This window comes from Pterocles gutturalis, unplaced genomic scaffold, assembly GCF_000699245.1.
Source record: "Pterocles gutturalis isolate BGI_N339 unplaced genomic scaffold, ASM69924v1 scaffold28071, whole genome shotgun sequence".
NCBI lineage: Eukaryota > Metazoa > Chordata > Aves > Pterocliformes > Pteroclidae > Pterocles > Pterocles gutturalis.
The window spans coordinates 1-7,334 of record NW_010103846.1 but is presented as its reverse complement, the minus strand read 5'-3'; the positions used below and the strand labels follow the sequence as shown (position 1 = coordinate 7,334).

Here is a 7,334-nt window from a genome sequence, read left to right as displayed (position 1 = left end):
TCAATCCGGCACCGCAGCATGGAGGAGTGCAGAGGAGGCCCGCGAGGAGATCACGGGGAGGGGGAAGGATCAGCAAAGAGCAGCGTGGTCTTTTTGGGGAGGGCGCTGTGCAGCTACTGATCCAGGACTTGGGATCCCATGTAGATTTTTTTTTTCTTTTAACAAAGTCAGCCATGTGTTGAATTCCGGGGTGCCGAATCCTGTTGTGGGGGGTGGGGGGTTCATCTTGTGGGTTCTTTCATCAGATCCCTCGATGGCTTTATAACCCCACAATTCACAGTTGCCTCCTCTACTTGTTCTGTGTGTAACTTCATCAAGTGGTTCTGGTGACATTCAAACCTAGAAGCTGGAGATAGTGTTTTCCCACCAGCACCTAAACACAGAATTTCCTTCTGCGGCATTGTTGAAATAGTTAATTTTTTTATAAGGTTGCAATGTTTCTATTTGAAACATCTGTTTACATTCCATATTCCAATAAAGTTCTATTGGCATCGATAGCAGGTCAATCCATTTGTATAATTCACTGAATCCAATAAATATCTATACATCTGAACGTCTGCCGTCTCCAGTCTATGGGATAGCCCGAAGAGTGAGAGCTGGAGGAGGTCAGGTTGGCTCTTCCAGCCCATCTTGTCTGAGTCTCTTGGGATCTCTTAGTCTGTGGTTGCAGTTCTTCGTTCTGTCAGCACTGGGAGTTTCACCTTGGCAGATTGTCTCCGCTTGCCTGGGGCCACAGAGGCGGTGGAAGGTTTGGGGTACAGCGTGGGAGTCGGCTGTTGTGATTCGTTGGACTCAGCAGCGGGTGCCCGAGGCAGCGGTCGCAGCCCGTCTGTTACACGGCTGGTCAGACAAGAAGTCACTGATGCGTGGCTGGAAGCTGGGGGTTCTCCACCTGCACTACCCCCATGCTTGTCTCCTCTCAGCCTGGGCAGATGCCTCTTCTAAAGACGTGCTGAGCCGGCAGGAGCTCTTCTTTCTTCCCACCCTGGGATGCAGCTGGTGCATAAGCTCAGTGATCAGTGTCCGGACTGAGGAGTGTGGGTGGAGGTGCTGCTGTTGCTAACGTTAAACTCTCCTGCAGATGCTGCTGAAGGCTTGGGCGAGGGTTTCCAGCCCTCTCTGGGTTTCTGTCTGCCTGACTTATGGGCTGCCTGGCCTGAGAGGCAGGGGAGTTTCTTGTGCTCTGAAGCCGTGCTGGTTTGGGGTTTGAACACCACTTTCTGAACTGATTTTAAACAGTATTGAATTGCTCCATTGAGCAGAAGCAGGAGGGGATGTTTCTCATGGCCTGTCCAAGTTGCTCTGAGGGAAATGTGCCCGTTTTCCAGCTCTTGTGTGTTGGCATTCCTAGGGTCTGGAGAGCCAAGGCAGAAGAGGCGTGGGGGAGAAGAATGAGCTCAGTGTGGGAATGTTGATAGGTGGAAAATGTTGATGGTTGTATGCAAGTACTTGACAGTGTCCAAACCCGATGGTGGAGTTTCAAGGTGGTGCTTCGAGTTCTGTAAACCTGAGTCAGAAATTCTTTCCTGGTACCCTCAAGCAGAGGAAGAGAGATGCTCTTCCCAGCAAGTGAGATGAGTAGATGGCTTTCCCTGGTTGCAGTAACCAGCAAGGCTGGAAGAACCTGCTCCGTATCTCCCCACATCCCTTCCCCAGCTCTAGGGCAGGATGAGCTGTGACAGATTCATCTTGGAGGAAAACACGGCAGCTGAGCAAGCAGAGCCTGGGAGTCAGGAGGGTGTGGAGTCTCCTGATCAGTGTGGATGCTTGGCTGCAGCTTGGGCCAGTTCGTCTCTGTCCTCATGGGTCCCTCCAGCACTCGGAGCAGGAAACCCTGCTGTTCTCCAGACCTTAGCAAAATGCCATCCTGCCTGCAGGGACAGCTGGGAGCTGGAGAAGAGCCTCCCTTAGGAAGGGAGGAGAGTGGGGAACGTGCATCTTCATATGCTTTCTAGTGGAGAAAGTTGGGAGAGTCCTGGTGCACGTTCTGGCCTTTCAGCTGGCCTGGCCCCAGCTTTCTAGCAGAGGCAGAGCAGCAGGTTTGGCTCAAAACCAGAACCACGGCAGCCGTTGAGGGACACGGTAGGAGAGGGATGTGGTAAGCAACTTCCCCCATGTCCATGCCTGTTGCAAGTGTGCTGTGGCATGACAGGAGCCTTTAGCAGGGCTGGAGGAGATGTTTGTGGCAGTGGAGGGAGACAACACAGGAGGTTGGGGAGAAAATGTCCAAACTTGTGTCTGGCTGCTTGTGAAAGTGCTGCTTTTCTGGACTGTGCCTTTCTGGACCCTGCCTTCCCTTCTCCCCTGCCCCTCCGTCCAAAGCAGGCTGAGGATCCCCTGCGGTCCCTGCAGCCCGAGGGGCACAGCGGGTGCGGCTGGGCTGGGACCAGGGTGGCAGGACGTGGGGCAGTGAGCCCAGCCATCTCCTCGTCACCAGGGGCCAGAGGAGCTCTGCAGGGAGCTGGCAGCGCCCTGCAACGCTCACTTCCCTCCTCCCGTCTCTCCACAGGTCTGATGCTGTTGCTCCCAATTTTCCATAAGCAGAACGAGAATGGAGTCAAACCTCCTCTTGGCGCGTGTAGAGCGGCAGCGGGCAGCCTGCGCGGCGCGGGCAGGGCTGAGAGCTGGGCGCTACTCCTGGCCGGACAGCCCTTCCCTCCAAGCGTTAAAGGTTCTTCTGCCTTTGGTTCCTTGTTGAGCTCTTTCTGACCCAGAAAGCATGGAAAAAACCGTGCAGGGCGTGCAAAGCAGTTGTTGGTTAGTTGTTCCTTCCTCCGCTCCAGCCCGTCCCCCTCCAGCCTCTGACGCCCGCCTCGGCTGGGGTGTGGGGGTGGCAGGGGCTGTAGTATCACGACAGATACTTCTATATTATAATTCAAAGAATTCTATATTGTTGAATAAAAGTTTTAAAAGAAGTGTATGAGGAGTATTTGGTGGGGAGGGAGCTGCAGGGCAGGACCAGCCGCAGCGGAGAACGCTGGCAGCAGGAGCCGTTCCCTGTGCCCAGCTCGGCCAGGCTGGGCGAGGACAGAAGGAGGAACTAGTCCAAAATTACCATGGGCAAAGGACCCACTTGCCACCTTTGGGGGTGTCCCTCCTTAGGCCTTGCTGCTCTTCTGGAGGTGCCTGCCTGGCTGGTGGCCTCAGTGCTAACGCTGGGACCTGCGTTTCCCAGCCTGTGGGGCTCAGGCACAGCTCTGCCTCTGCACCTCAGGAGCTCCCACCTCGTCCTCTTTCCTGGGTCAGGAGTTTCCTCCTCCCCAGCACCATCCCTGCAAAGCCCTGAGCTTGGAGCTCTGCCTGTGGGTCTCTGCGCCGCAGGAGTTCCTCTACGGACGTGGTGCTTGCCCTTGGGAGAGCCTGGCTGCGATGCTGGTGGCTGTCCAAGCTGTGCTCTGCTCTCCAGTGTTAACAGGCCACTTGAAACTCTGGTCTAAAATCCTCCAGCTGGCCTCTATGGCTGTACACGGGCTCTTCTCTTCCGTTGCCCCATTCCTTCACTCCCCATGTGTTTTTCCCCTATACTGCAGCAACCCAGGCGAAGGGTACCTCTGAGACTGGGAAGCACAGACCTGTTGTGGGTTCCCAGGGTGGGGAGCTGGGGTGAGGCGAGCCGTGGGCTCCTGCAGCGCAGAACCACGCCGTGCTGCTCCCACCCAGCCCTGGGCAGCGGCCGAAGTGCAAATGCAGGAGTGATTCCTCACGCAAAGCCCTTGCGTGGTACAGGTGGAAATTTGCCCACCCCATCCTCGTGCATCACAGCTGGAGGCGTGCTGATGTGGGGCCAGATGTGGACACGGACATCAGGTAAGTTCAAGCTGCTGGTGCTGCGGGGCTCGGTGCGTTCCCAAGGCAGGGTGTGAGCACAGCCCTGTTGTATCCAGGACCATGCTGATCTCAGGTGCCTAAATTCAGCAAGACTCAGTTTTTGCCTGGTGTAGATCAGAGCATGTCCCTGCAGGGAAGAGCCCATGGCGGAGTCCGGTTGAGGTCCACACGTGCTGGGCAGAAGCAGCACCGTGAGCATGCGCTGAACTGAGGTCCCTGCAGCATGGTGGCAAGTTCAAGTGCTGTTTCTACCTCATCCATACCTCTCCTGACACTGCTGGCTCATGCTCCCACCTGCTGCAGCGCAGGTCCTCTCCAAGTCACCACCTTGTCTCTAAAGGATGCTCCTAATGACTCTTTTTTTAACCGTTGCTCATCAGAAATACACTCCTCCTTTCCTGCCTGGTTTTTTTTTTTTTTTTGTCTCCAGTTTGTCCAGAGTCAGGAAGGTTTTGTTCATTCTTGCCTCTTGCTCCGCTGTGACATCCGTTGTGTGGTGGTCCCACCGAGGCAGTGTGTCCTGCTTCCTTAGCTTTCTCTGGCAAAGAGCTCCAGCGCACTCTGGCACTGCCTCCTCCTGCGCCCACTGCTGTCCACACCCACCCCTGCTCTCTTCTGATCCCTTGCTCAGCAGCAGCCCAGCCTCCTCCTCCTCCTCCTCCTCCTTCTGCACTGCTTGGACTTCAGTGAGCGTGAGGTCCAAAGCCTTTGTACAGGCTTCTTCAGCACCCAGAGCCACTTGTGCACCTTACCTCCCCTTGCATGTGGCGGTGATGGATCTCCAGCCGGTTCCCTTTTTGGTTTCCTCATTCCAGCTGCCCCTCATCCAGTCTTGCTTCCCTAGGAAAACCCGGGCTGGGAGAGACGCCTGGAGTCATCTGGACAAATCCCAGGATCTCACACAGCTTACAGAATGATTGCTTTGTTCTCATTTTTGACGTGCAGGGAAGGCTTTTTGGTTCTCAAAGGTGCCGACTGAATGCAGTTCTGGTTTTACTGGTCCCAGCGCTGCCCTTTCCGACGGGCCACGCAGCCAGCCCCGAGCGGCGGCTCAAGCCAAGAGGTTGGGATCCAGGTTGGGATCTCCCAGACTCTGCGCTCCAAGGCAAGCACAGACTTGATGATGCTGGAGAGAGCTGCCACGCTTTGCTCTAGTCACTGCACCCAGCAATGTGGAACTGCAGAGGAGCCACGTTCCAGGAGCTTCCTGAAGATCTTCTTCCTCTGAAGGAATGGGATTGCTGAGAGCTCTGAAGGGCAGGAGATGCTTTCCTGGGCAGTTATTTCTGGAGCAGGCAATCTCTGCTCATTTCTTCAGCCAGATTATTTTCTTAGAAGGAGCCTTTTCCTCCACCCGCTCCCCAAAATACACCCTGCCAACTGGGAATGGGGGTGATGTAACATGCCACATCTTCCCAGCGCTATTGCAGGTGGTTAACAGTGGGTGAGGCTCGTTGGAATAAATCTCCCAGAGACCTCGATTACGAACGTGTGAATGTCTCATCAGGTTCTCTGCTCCCTCCTTCAGCTTGCACACGCCCTGGGAAGGAGGAGAGACAATGGGGATTATTTTTCATTAAAATTAATTGAGAAATAGGGACAATTTGAAACCACAACATACTGCCCTGTACATTGCTTACAGCAAAACACGACGTTCAAGCAGTAAGCGGAGAGCGTGCGAATGAGCAGGCTGCTCAGGAATGGCAGCGGGATATTTGTCCCAGTTGTCCCTTACCATCTGATGAAGGGAACAAGTTATTTAATCGTGCAATTTAAAGTGTGGTCTAACCCGCTGACTAAATATAGCCCATAATTTCTAAACAGTGCCATGCTTCTTGTGTGCTCCACTTGTCTGTGGTCACCAAAGGAGAAGGTGCTGCTCAGCCGGGCGCTGGAAGGGACCCTGGGTTGGGACGGCCGGAGCATTCGGAGCCCCAGGCAGAGATGCACAACTTGCAGGCGACATTGTGGTTGTCAGTGAGATCTGGACGGGGCATTAGTTAGATTAGGTTAATTAAATGATTAGTTAGATTTGGATGGGGCATTAGTTGGCAACAAGAGCTGCACGGGGGCTGGCAGGACCATAAAGCTGATGCAGGACGGTAGTTTTGATGCCATTTAGTGCCTGTACATTGAAAACAGATGCTACGGGTGTTATTACAGCAGGAAGAAATGTAATCCAGTTCAGTTTAAAAATGTCATTTCTAGCCCAAGCTGTTCCTGTTAAGCCCCTTCAGCTGTGCAAGGCCCTGTGTACACCTGAAAGCACTTTCCCACCAGTAAAGCTGGACATCAGTCCCCACCTTATAATTGTCAAGGTACTGCATCCTATCCCAGCTCACAAAAAGGAAAAAAACCCAAATTCCTTGTTAGTCACAGAGGAAGAGACAAGGGTTGTTGCTGGCACAGTTGTTTGCGAGCATGCAGATGAACATACTCCAACAGATAAAGCTTTTCACTGGAAACAATAGCAATTTAAAAGGCGTAAGTGAAGAGCATGGAAGTGTAGGGTCATAGAGCCTGCACTGCTGCTTCGTGCTCGGGTAAGGGCTGCTGGGGATCGGTTTTGGGTCTATCCTGTTTAACATCTTTATCAATGACCTGGATGAGGGGATGGAGTGCTCCCTCCGTCAGTTTGCTGATGACACCAAACTGAGCGGGTGTGTTGACCTCCTAGAGGGTCGGGAGGCTCTGCAGAGGGATCTGGACAGGCTGGACCCATGGGCTGAGGCCACTGGATGAGGTTCAATAAAGCCAAGTGCCGGGTCCTGCACTTTGGTCACAACAACCCCCTGCAACGCTACAGGCTCGGGGGAGAGTGGCTGGAAAGCTGCCCAGCAGAGAGGGAGCTGGGGGTGCTGGTCAACAGCCGGCTGAACAGGAGCCAGCAGTGTGCCCAGGTGGCCAAGAAGGCCAACGGCATCCTGGCCTGCATCAGCAATAGTGTGGCCAGCAGGAGCAGGGCAGGATTGTGCCCCTGTAGGTTTAGGTTGGATATTAGAAAGAATTTCCTCACTGCAAGAGTGATGAGGCATTGGAACAGGCTGCCCAGGGCAGTGGTGGAGTCACCATCCCTGGAGGGGGTCAAGAAACGTGTAGATGTGGTGCTTCGGGACATGGGTTAGTGGGTTGGGTGGTGTTGGGTTGATGGTTGGACTTGATGATCCTTGAGGTCTTTTCCAGCCTTAATGATTCTGTGATTGTATGGAGATGAACTGGCTTTAGCTCATATTCCTGTGCCACAGAGATTTCCTGGACAAACAAATGGTCCCTTGGCAGCTGGGCAGCAGGGATGGGGCTCTGCCCACCTGTGTGCTCCTGGGCAAGCAGTCATGTGAATCCTGGTTGCAGAAGGTTTCACTGAGCGGTACCGGCAAAGGGCAGAGGCACCGTTTTGGCTTGAGCAAATATATTCGTGCTTGGCTTTTGGTACCGCACGCACTGAGCTGGGTCCCCAGCTGTTGGCGGGGGCTGGATGTCCACAGGCTTCTCTGACCCCAGCCAGC

The 7,334-nt window shown here is 54.2% G+C and overlaps 1 protein-coding gene across 1 annotated transcript in view; it reads left to right on the top strand.

Annotated features, from left to right (window-relative positions):
* Positions 1 to 2,576, top strand: part of CSNK2A2 (casein kinase 2, alpha prime polypeptide) — a 6,792-nt gene extending 4,216 nt beyond the window's left edge. Inside the window, exon 7 of the mRNA XM_010086870.1 lies at positions 2,510 to 2,576. The gene's annotated coding sequence lies outside the window, so the exon portion shown is untranslated. The remainder of the gene's footprint in view (positions 1 to 2,509) is intronic.
* Positions 2,577 to 7,334: the final 4,758 nt, after the last annotated feature.